A 12,488-nucleotide genomic window follows, 5' to 3' on the forward strand; every position below is an offset into this window, starting at 1 on the left:
TCGAGACGCAACTTTTGACTGCATATAGTCGGGTAGCAAGAGGGCCCTGCGTGGCACCCTGCTACCTCCGCCGGTGCTTTAATAAAGTTCACTCTCTCTCTCTCTACCTATGGTCGGACACAACAGGTCAGGAGAGGCCCCGCCCAGACGACCGAAGAGCCGCAGCCAATCCCCTCCTAGACTAAAGAAATAGTCCCCTCATGCACGCGCCGATCTTCTCCGAAGGCGGAGCCACCAGCCGTTGCGCTCATGACATCAGTCCTGAATGCGCGCCATTGGTGCAGGCTTGTGTTCATCTGCCTTTGAGAAGTAAATGCCGCTGGCTTCTAAAGTTGTATCCAACTATAGTGCATGTAGAAGAAGTCGTCGTTCAAGCTGCATCTTTTGCGCGAGGCCGCTAAGTGCACCGCACAGACACGTTGCCTTCATGAACGTAAGCTGCTCGCCATCGCCCCCCCCCCCCCACCGTGGGCGGTAAGGGACGGTGTGGGCATCACGAACACTTTCATGACAGATGTCTGCGCACAGTACAGCAAGCGCTCTGGCAGTGAGGGCGTCAGATTTGTTGGCGATGTGCTGAACAAAACTAGGAACAATCGCCTTCACGCGGCCGCAAATATTGCGTATCAGCGGGTATTGGCGATGCGTGTGCGCATCGTTAACATGCGCCCACGCATCGGGGAAAGCCACAGGAGACGTCCGCTTTTCGTACACAGCCTTTGTGTTCCACGCAGTCCTTTCCAAACGGCTGCATGCTAGAGAGCAGTAATCAGTTCCGCGCTTTGCTGGTATCAGCGGCGCTCATCACGAGACGAAAACTTGCAACTGGCGGTTGGCACACAGGTGAGCGTGGTTCGAGCATTGACGAGAGCCTGGGTACCTACCGAAAAAAGTGTACGTGGAGGCATTTAGGATATTTTTTGAAGTGACTCGGGCGATGTGTCCGTTGAGCGGAATAAAAAAGCAAGATTTTCGGACCATGTAGCGGTCCCTAGGGAGTCGGAAAAGCGAACGTTAACTGCATTAATCACACGGAAGTTCGAATATTTTAAACAGTAAAATTCCGGTGTGAATCGAATCGAACATCAAGTGCGAATCGAATAGCAAGCACTATTGGAAACTTCGAATATTCGCACCTCTAAAATGTGTAATTACGTGTGCGGTAACCCATTCAACGACGCGGCCCAAGCTCCTAAGTGCGCATGTGCGCAATCTTTATCCCCTTCCCTCTAGTCTTTACTTTCCTAATATATTCACGAGTGGGAATAAAACCTGCGCTTTTTTTCTGTTGGCATGGTCCGACTGTCTCGTTTACTGGTGAAGTGGCGTGCCCGCCTCTGAACTAACACAGGCCACGAGAATACCACCGATACGCGCAAGGCGGGCGCCAGCTGCGAGACCGAGACGAAGACACCCATCAGCCCGCCGCAGCCATGGCCCTCAAGCTTGCGGATTTTGCAGAGGAGACAGATAAGTGGCAAGCGTATCTCGTTAAGATTGACGTCTACTTCGAAGCAAACGAAGTGACGGACGACGCGAAGAAAAGGGCCTTGTTGGTGGCAGCGTTAGGATCGAGGACCGTTGAAATCCTTTGCGGCACTGTTGCGTACGACATGGCCGTGACAGCGGAAGCAACCCAACGACAGCGACGAGAAATCAGGACACAGAGCCTCAGCGACGCGAACTGCACAGGCGAGGCGGCCGTCCACGAAACGCGCCCAAAGGAGCCAGCTGCGTCCAGAGATGGCGTCTGTTACCGCTGCAACGGTAAGCACAGTTCTAAAACTTGTAAATTTTGTTATGAAGCTTGTCACTATTGCAATAAAGAGGCCATATCGCTAGAGCTTGTCGCTTCAAAAAAGAATCGCCGTCAAGCCATAATCAAATGCGGCACAGAAGCCAGGGAAAAAAATCACAGCATATACACGGAGTGAATGATGATGAGTGGGCGAAGCTGCGGAGGTCATCGGTAAACCGTGAATCTTCCGTGAATTCTGCCCAGTACGTCATCACCGACGTGAGATCGGGCGCGTTTATACTAAAGGTTCGATGAGGGTTATGCCTACTTGCAGCTCACTTTAATTTTACATGTAGGCTGTGAATTTTCATTGTTTAGAAAACCATTGCTTTAAAAGTTCTGGCGTCTTTCGTTAGGCAGCTGGCGTCTTTTCGTTTGCTTTAGAAACATCTGGCGTTCTTTCGTTTTGCTTTTAGGAAACATCTGGCGTCTTTCGTTGGTTATTTCATCATTCAACGGCGTTTTGAACAAAATTTATTGTTTAATCACGCACAGGAGAAATCTCACCAGACACTACCTTGGAGGTAAACAATGGCTGCTAATGGGATGAGAGACAGAAGAAGTCGGCTTTTAGCTAACACTTACACTTCTACTTCTACTAACGTTTCCTTCTGGAACATGCCAATGGCTGCTAATGGGGAATGGGAGACAGAAGAATTCGGCTTTTAGTTAACGCGCACGCTGCGAATTTTTTATTGTTCAACAACGCACAGGAAAAATCTCCCACCGGCACCACCTTGGAGGTCAAGATCTGGTACTAGCGTTACGACTGGTTACGCACTACGACTACTACGACTACGAGGGGACGAACGGGTGCGCCTTAAGGAGCTTCGCCCCTAAAATCCGGCACGGTAGCGAAGTCAGGCAAGTAGACCGTTGCATGAAGTGGAAGAGCTTTACTCTGTTTACGAAGTTCGCGAGTCAGAAAAATTTATTACCACTGTGCTGATCCAAGGAAAAGAGGTGCAGATGGAAGTAGACTCAGGAGCGTCTCACTCGCTGGTTAGTCAAGAAACGTGGCGAGCAATTGAAGGACGCGCAGGCAAAATGCCGCTAGTCCGTACCGGAACGCAGTTTGTGACTTGGACGAAAGAGCCACTTGAGATGCTGGGAAAAGCAATAGTCGAAGCGTGTTTCAAAGAAAAATGTGCAAAGTTGCCTTTACTAGTGGTGAACAAGGAAGGCAGTAGTCTTCTTGGAAGAAGTTGGTTTAAGGCTTTAGGAATTAAAATTCAAGGAATAAAGAAAATATCTGATGAGTCAGAAAGCTTCAGCGGTTTCAAGAGGTCTTTGCGAATGATCTTCCAGGATGCATCAACAACCAGTGCACATTGATCTAAACAATGAAGCACAGCTGGTGTTTTTCAAGAGCAGAGCACTACCGTTTGCCCTTCGAGATGACGTGGCAGCAGAGATAGACAGGCTTGTTAAGCAAGGCGTGTGGGAGCCAGTACAGTCCTCTACATGGGCAACCCCCATCGTAGTCCTCAGAAAGCGAAATGGTTCCGTACGCTTGTGTGGTGATTATCGCAGCACGGTGAACAAGGCCCTTCAATGTAGAGTCTATCCCTTGCCCACAACCAGTGCTGGGCAGTATCGAAGATACATGTATCTCAGATACTATCAAATACCCTTTGGGTATCTTTTATCTGTATCGCGTGCGTCTTGCAAGGCGTGTATCAGTATCTGTATTTCCGATACATTGAAGAATGTATCGTGTACCTTAAGATACAAGATACTGCGATCGCACCACCACCAGGCGAAACAAAAACGTTGGCTGAACTCCGCTTCTCAAGCTGGGAGAGAGAGAATAAACGTTTATTTTGAGCAAGCGCGCTCTGCGCCCAAGGTGGGCGGCCTCCTTATTCCAGGTAGCCGCGGGCCTTCGCCATCTCTCGTGCCCGTTGAACCAGGCCTCGCTGATTCTTCAGGTCTGGGTCCGCTAACTTGGCGTCCCACTGCTCTTCGGTCAGTGTAGCGGTGCTAGGGTTTTGTTTGCATCCCCATAGCATATGGCATAGAGTGTCGGGGACATCACCGTACTTGCAGATGTACGAGTGCTGAGTCGGTGAGATACGGTGAAGTAATTTACCGTGAACGTAAGTGTTTGTTGCAGCTTCCTGAGGGTTACTGCCTCTTCCCTAGTTAGACTGGGGTGAGCTGGCGGATAAGTTCTTCGGCCTAGCCTGTAGTGCTGTAAGATGTCGCTGTACTTTTTGGGTACATCTTTCTCCTAAGTGAGTCCTGTGTTTGAAGTTTTAAGGCGCGAATAAGACACGGACGAAGAATAGGAATTCTTCGTCCGTGTCTTATTCGCGCCTTAAAACTTCAAATATGTGTAACCAACAAGCCCAGTTGCCATTCTCACATCGAGTCCTGTGGGAAGGCCTGGTGAACATGAGCTCGGGCGGAAGCATCGGCTGCCTCATTTCCCATCAGGGACTCGTGACCCGGAGTCCAAACGATGTACGTTTCTGGTAGGTTCTTCTTTGCTGTAGCTGTGAGTATTGTAAGGCTTGCCTGGAAATTCTTCCTTTCTGAAAATTTCGACAAGCTGCTTGTGCATCGGTTAGTATGATTGCTTCCTCAGCACAGGTTGAGATGGCCAGGGCTATGGCTGTTTCTTCAGCCGTATCGATTCCGTAGTAAGATGCTAGCTGCCGTTCTTTCTTTTCCTTTACTGTCGACTACGCTCACGGCATGGGCTGGGATTCCTGAATATTTTGCTGCATCAGTGTATCTTGTGTCCGGATTTCGGCCGTAGTCTTGTCGCAGTTTCTCTATTCTGGATTTCTTCTTCCTAGATGGTAGGTAGGATGCATATTTCGTGGGATGCGGATTACTGAGATGTACTGTCGAATTGTTGCTGGGATAGGTCTTTTCTCATCGCATTGTTGTATGGCTTCAGGATAGCCTAATCTTCGAAGTGTAGCCCGTCCTGTTTCAGTAAGTCTAAGTGGCTCGAGTTGGTTCACTTTGTGTATTCCACGAGCTCCTCCAGGGTTTTGGAGACCTAAGCGTAGAGTCGCTGTGTGGAAGCACGTTCAGCCCTAGGGCAGTCTTGATGGCCTTTCGTATGAGGGTATTCAGTTTTTCAATTTCTGCATTCTTGAGGTCTAAATAAGGGGTCCCATAAGCAATTCTACTAATGATGAGCGCTTGGATGATTTTGATTGTGTCTTCTTTCAAGCCATGCCTTTTGTTGGATACCCGTCGTACCAAGTGGGCGACTTGCGTGACGGTTGCTTGCAGTTTTGGTAAGGTGGCTACGCCCGATCCGTCTTTGTGGATGTGCAGACCAAGGACTCTAAGCTAGTCTACTTTAGGTATTTGTACTCCATTCATCCAAACTCTGTTTCTTGGGACTTCACCTATTGGTGGTCGTCCTCTTGTTCTTGCTTTTAGTATAAGAAGCTCGGATTTTCTGGAGCGCATGTGAGCCCACAAGTATTGAGGTAGTTTTCTGTTCGATCCATGCCTCTTGATGTGCGTCCTGTTGCATTCCTGGAGAGCCACCGGTTGTCCAGATGGTTAGGTCATCTGCATATAGGGCGTGTATTATCCCCTCTTTCTTTCAATATGTTCGGCAGTTTCATCATGGCAATGTTAAAAAGGAGTGGCGAGATAACGGAGCCTTGAATCCTTCCTTTGTTGGCCATTTCAAGCCGGTCCGATTTCAGACTGCCAAGGCGCACTGTTGCTGTTCTGCCGGTGAAAGTTTCGTACGTAGCGGTACGTTCTTTCGCCACAGTGCGTGTCCTGAAGGTTCCTCAGTACCGCCCCATGAGAGACATTGTCAAAGGCTCCTTTCACATCCAATGCCAAGACTGCGCTCTTGCTGTGCTTGCCTAGACGATCGATGACATCCTCCTTCAGCTGTAATAAAATGTCTTGCGCTGATAAATAGTGGCGGAATCCATACATGGTGTCAGGCAAGTAGCGGTTTTCTTCCAAGTATGGACTTAGTCTGTTAAGGACCATATGTACAGCTTACCGGCGCAGGATGTCAGGGATATAGGTCGCATATTTCCTATTGTCAGTGGTTTGTTCGGCTTCAGAATCATGAAGATGTCAGCATGTTTCCAGATTGCTGGAACGGTCCCACTTTCTCAGCTGTCGTTGATAGTTTTTAGGAGATAGTCTTCCTCTTTCTTGCCTAGGTTGCGGAGTATTGTTATTTACGCGGTCTTTACCTGGGGTTGTGTTCGAGTAAGTTTTGCCAGTGCCGCTGCCATTTCTCCAGAGTGAACGGGCGATCGAGTTCATCATTTGGTTTTCCTGTGTAATCTAGGTGCAAAGCAGGAATCGCTGCAGCTTGGGCACCTCCCGTCAGCTTCTTCCTTAATTCTTGCATGATTTCACTTTCCGAGCCCCCGTAATTGTGAATGAGTTTTGCGAGATTCTTTCTGAAATTTGTTTTTGATTCCTTAGTGCTCAACATTGACTTGAGGATGTTCCAGGTTTACGGGTACTTAATGTTCCTTGGAGTCTGTCACACATCTGGTTCCAGTTTTGCCTTGCTAATTCATCGGCGTATTTGTCGGCTTGCCTGGTTAGCTCCGCTATGCGTTTTTAGGACCCTGTTCCGTTTCTGTTTCTTCCATCGACGGATAAGGCTTCTACGAGCTTCCCACAGGTGGAGCAGGTGAGGATCCGCAGCTGGTTTTTCAACAGTCAGTTGAATTTCTTTCGTGTACTTCTGTGCTTTTTCTGTCGTTAGTTTGGTCCACTCCTCAAGGTCTTCAATACTTTGTGTGAGCTCTTCTTTTCGGAAAGCAGTCCAGTTCGTGATTTTGCTTTACCAATCTTGAGGGGTGCCCTTTTGTAGATTATTTCCGTTTGCACCAAGTGTGGTTACTTCCCAGAGTTTCTTCGAGTCTCCTCCATTCCACTTGGGATATCCCCGCTTTGAAGGTGAGATCCGGGTTGGTGTCTCTTGATACACTGTTTCCGATTCTTGTACGGGTGTGCGGGTCCATCCACAATGTTAACTGGTGGTGTTGTGCTGTGTCGCGGACATTGGTTCCTTTCTTGTCCGTTTTGTGATAACCCCAAGCCGTGTGGTACGCATTGAAATCACCCACCACCACGAGCTTGTGTCCTTTTGCATACTACTTCAATTCTCTCAGAAGTGCATCGAAGCTTGCGAGATTCCCTCGGGGGACTATAAATGTTGAGAATGAAAAGGCTCTGATTCGTTTTCTTGCTAGGAAGAATCTCCACAAAGGTGTGTTCGATGCAGATGTCAATAGGATGCTGTTGTGCAACAAGCAGTTTCTGTATTAGAATTGCCGTGCGTGTCCTTCCCACCGCTATATAAGTTTCGTATCCTCTGATCTTGATTGTGCCTGATTGGGTTTCTTGCAGGGCTATAACGTCTGGATTCTCTCGAGTTGTTAGTTGTGATAAACTCTGCCTATTGGATTTGATGGATCTACAATTCCTCTGCCATATCTTGAGTCTTGTGTGCTTGTCTCGTGTGTTATCCTTGGATGTGCTATCCATCTTGACCTTCCATGGTGTCAGTCATACGTGCTTCTCTGACTGGCTACTTTGGCTTCTTTCTGTTTTGTTCGGATGTCTTCTTCAGAGTTGCAATTCGTGCTCCAATTTCGGCAAAGGTTTTGTCAACATGGGCGATAAACCCGTGAAGTGTTGTTTTAAGGGTTTACTGTAGTCGTGAGTGTCTGAATGGCTTGTTGTTGCTGTTGCTGTTGCTGCAGGATAGGTGTTAGGGCTGCTTGGAGCTTGGCATCCTGTTTTCTTCTAGTCTCTTTTCCATGTTTTCAAGCTGCTTGGTGAAAGTCTGCTGGTCGTTGCATCTTCTAAGCAATTCATGGTTCACTTGCTTTAAGTTTTCAATTTCCTTACGGAGCCTTGCAATTTCGTGTTCCTCGGGCACTTGTGTTATGGGTGCTTCGGAGAAGGAGGTGGAGCTGTTTTTGGCAGCTTCTGCATAACTCACTGCCTTTTTTGACCTTGACCTTGACCTAGATCGGGAGCGGGACCTATCCCTCGATGTCGATCTCCTTCTTTGTGTGCAAGAGACGCTGTCACTTGTAGTGCCCGAAAGAATGTGTGGGAAGCCCGAGTCTGAGTCGACTGACCAAGACAGCTTCGACCTTTGCTGCTGCTGTAGTTTCAAGCGTTGATTCCGCACATGGAAAGGAGGTGGAGCTGCTTTCAGCTTTCGCTTGCAGTCTTTTCCCGCAGTTTCGTGAGGGAGGTTGCAGATCTTGCACATCATATGCATTGATGTTCAGGTGGTTGGTTGGACTGGCAGCACTTAAAGCAAAAGTTTGGTTTTGGTTGCGGACAGATGTCCTGCCGGTGTCCTAGGGCTCCACAGGTTTTACAATACTGTACTGTCTTCCAGTATGGTCGGCATCTGATTGAGCTCTCTCCACTTTTACATAGAATGGAACATGCGGTCCGTGAAAATAGATGATGGCCGAGGTTGATCTTCCAAGCATCTAGCGCTGACGATTTCGTAGCCATCTGCCCTCACCATTTCCATTAGTTGTTCCGCTGTCATTCCTGGTATTAGACCGTGTATGACGCCCATTGACACTTCCGCCAGGGTTTTGATGTATGGTATCAAGCTGTAGTCGGTTCCGTCCAACTGTATGGTTTTAATGTTTGGTAGGATTTCGAAGGCAACATCGTTGTCCGGAGTTTTGCTATGATAAGATTTTGGCTCCATTGCACTTGAGTTGTGACTTTTGTCCCGAATGCTTCAGGGTCCATCTTGCTAGCCCTTGCTGACGCATAGGTGATTGCTACTGTTGACCACTTTGAGAGTTGCAGGCCGGCTGTGGTCGATAGATGACTTTTCGGTCATCTTCCGGTGGTGGTGGTGTGTAGTGTTTCTTGGTACGTCAGTAGCGTGTTTCCGTGAGTCTTGCACGTCACTTTTTTCTGTCTCACTTCCAGGTCGTTCAATGTCTGTCTGGCTTGTACGTGCCCCGGTGCATTCCTGCTGTTGCGGTTTTTTTCCTCTTCCTACCTGCCGCCAGACACTCTGAGTCTCGATCGTTCTTCCACTGTTTGTGTCGAAAGGTGCTTCCACAGTCATTTCGTCTTCTCCTGCTCGTTCTCTGTATTATCAGTCTCTTCGGTTGTTGCATGCATATGCTCAGCCATACCAGCGCGCGGCGAGTGCGGATCACGAATTACAAAAGTCCGTCTCGTAGCGCGGGCGCGAGCAAGAGGCGCAAGGCGCGAGGCGTGTGGCCTCGGGAAAAGAAGAAGTTTCGTGAACCTCGGTAGGCCTAGCTCGGCAAGCGCCGTTTGCTACTTCAAGAATAGTAGAACCGTGACGAATCGACTCACAGAGTTGTGGGTGGTGTCTCTCGATGCCACTTTCCAAGCTGGTACTGCTGCCACTGTCACCACAGTAAAACTAGAGGCAGTGACATATTGTTTTACCTTTACGCCAGAATTTTCCAGCGAGGACAGGCGAAGAGCTCTGAGCGTCCCTTTTGGTGGAGCAGAGTCACGTGGTGGTGGAGCTCGCATCGTCTCGGCAGACAAGCACGCGAACGTCTATGACTAGCCGATATTTTTTTTCATCACTTTAAGTTTTCTCTTTAGTTCTGTCAGTGCCATGACGCTTGGCACTTCGCCCTTCTGTTACGTGTACTCCAATGCTTGCGGCGTCTTTCGCGCACCTCCTGATGCCGCTGTAGTGTCGTTGTCAAAGTTCTCTTGCGTCGTGCTTCGTCACGAAGCAGGGGCGTAGGCCGAAACTTTTTAGGGGCGAAGCTCCTTATAGCGGCACCCGTTCGTCCCCGTCGTAGTAGTGTGTAACCAGTCTTAAAAACGGAGGGGGCGTGCACACGAAGGCTCCCTAAAGACAATGCGCTGCGACAGTGCGTGATATGTATCGCCTCTCCTCTCCTACACTTCCCCCTCTCTCTCCTCTCCTACGGTCCCCCCCCATCTTGCCTCGCGGCGCAGCGGCGCCGACGCAGGCAGCGTCGCGAGGCAGCGTCGCGGCAGCGTCTTGATTGAAAAAAACCGACCGCTCGCGCTGCACAACCGTTCACTGACCACCCCGTATATATAGGCGCTGGATTTTGACCTCCAAGGTAGTGCGTGTGTGTGATTTCTCCTGTGCGTGATTAAACAATGAAAATTCACAGCGTACATGTAAAATTAAAGTGAGCTGCAAGTCGTCATAACTCTCATCGAACCTTTATTATAAATGCGGCCGATCTCACGTCGGTGATGATGTACTGGGCAGAATTAACGGAAGATTCATGGTTTACCGATGAACCTCCGCAGCTTCGCCCATCATCATCATTCACTCCGGGGATATGCTGTGATTTTTTTCGGGGGGGGGCACCTCCATGATCTGAAGTGGGGCCAAAGCAGCAATATGTGGACGAGTGTCATTCTGTGCTGTGTATGCCATGGCAAAAAATTTTCGAGGGGGGGGGGGGGCATGGGATCGGTGTGCACCCCCTGGCTACGCCACTGTTACGCGTTGTGAATGATGCTAGACTGGGGGTTGCTTTGTATATCGTGGCTTTCATAGATTGGCGATTTGAAAGATTTGGCGGGTGTAATTTGGCTTACATGCAATGCGATTGACTATATGCAAATACCATTCTAACAGCGGTACCGGTGCTCGATCTAACAGAACAGGCATCCGCCTAACTGAAGCTATCGTGGAGTACGTCTCTTCTTTTATTCAAAGAGTTTTTAAAAGCATAACTAAAATCATAAGCACAAAATAAAAAAAAACATTAGCACGAAATCATAAGCACAAAAAGCATAATAATCTGTTTCAAATCATGAGCTCAAGTTCTTTCTTAGCTGTCCTTCTTTTCGTTCTTTCCATTCCATATACATTACCTACGCCTCTATGTCGTTTTTTCTTCGGTCTGATTACTGCAATATGTCTTTAACGTGCTGCCAAGGTAAGCTGTTTGCTTTATTCTTACCTTTCAACTGTCTGCGTCATTTGTGCTACTGTTTACATACTTATATTCCACTTGAATGTACTGTCACGTAAAGGCGATGTTGAGAACGAATAATAATTATCCGTGCGTGCCTAGAGTATACAGTAACAAGATCTGCTTACTGCTAAGAAAATGAGCGAAATTGAGTTTTCATTATAATAAGCATCCTTAAGTTGTTAGCAAGGGGATTCGAGAAACGAAATGCTCCGTTTTTCTCATGAGCGTCCCGACGAGCCGTTTTACGCATTTTCCTATGGGCACTGAATTCTATGGTCTTACCTTAAATGCCTAAATGTCATAGCTATTACGGTCACTCGCCGCGATGGTCTGTGCTTATGGGCTTGTTATGGTGCCACGGTCCCATTTCGATGCAGGGAAATGCTCGAGGCCCTTGCGCTTATATTGAGTTTTAGAACCCCAGGAAGTTGAAGTTCCCGGAGCGCATCATTACAGAGTCTCTCACGATCATATCGTGGTTTTGCGACGCAAAACGCAACAATTATTCCTAATCATATTATTAGCTCTTAAATATATCACTATTTCTTGGGGTAGCCGTCTGTATTGTGTTTCTATACCACTTGCGTGTTTGACGTGTTTGATACGGAACCGCTTTCCTATTTTACCTAGATATATTTGTTTTTTTGTTTAATCTTCCCTAAATTCTTTTGTATACTGTTACCAAACACGAGGTAATCGGAGCTATAAGTGCCAATAGTGGAATAGCGGCGGCGTCTTGCGGCGCTTGTACAACTGTACAATACGTCTGAAAGGTTTCTGGGCTGCACATGTTCTAGGCACGTACACCTGTTCGGCTATCGCTATGGTGAACACCGCAATACGTTACGGGCAATGTAGAACTCCACAGCGGGTATTTGCACAATCGTGAAGGGTTTATTATTAACGTTCTTGTATGTAGATGGCAGCCTGCTTGCTGGACGGCAAGCAGGGCAGCGACTTCCATCAATTACAAAAGCGACCAGCGAAAACCGCTATAAGCGAAGTGTATAAAAGCTATTGTGTTAGGTCGCTATAGAAACGCCATAACTTGTTCGGAGTGAAGCGGACATAGCTTGAGCTATAAGTACAAAACTTAAAGAGATACCAACAGACATTTCATTCAAATGAAACAAATTGCTCGCGGTTAATAAATTTTCGAGCGAGAATTGTTGGGTATAGGCCTTTAGTGCTACATTCTATGAATATATAGTAACAAATTTGCGAATGTATCGAAGTATCTAAGATACAATTGTAATGTATCGTATCGGATACATCAATGTTGTAGTATCTTGTATCTGCATCGCAAATACTTCTTGCCTGCGTATCTTTTATCGTATCGCGATACATTTCAAAGTATTTTTGCCCAGCCTGCCCACAATGATGAAATGCTAGCAACGCTAGGGACAACCAAATTTTCATGAAGCCGGATTTGGCTCAGGCCTATCAACAGCTTGTTGTGGACGACTCATCAGCTGATGGTCCTACTGTAAACACTATGAAGGACTCATTTAAATTGCGCAGACTGCCTTTTGGCATTACCGTAGCGCCGTGGTTGTTCCAGCGCACCATGGACACGCTGTTGGCAGGAGTATCGGAGTCAAATGCTATCTCGATGACATCTTAATTCAGGAGAGACGCCAGAACAGCACACAGAAACGCCTAGAGGCAGTGCTCACCCGGCTACAGAACGCGAGTCTGCGGGTGAACAAAGATAAATACGAATTCCG

Source organism: Rhipicephalus sanguineus, unplaced genomic scaffold (assembly GCF_013339695.2).
Source record: "Rhipicephalus sanguineus isolate Rsan-2018 unplaced genomic scaffold, BIME_Rsan_1.4 Seq206, whole genome shotgun sequence".
Taxonomy (NCBI): domain Eukaryota; kingdom Metazoa; phylum Arthropoda; class Arachnida; order Ixodida; family Ixodidae; genus Rhipicephalus; species Rhipicephalus sanguineus.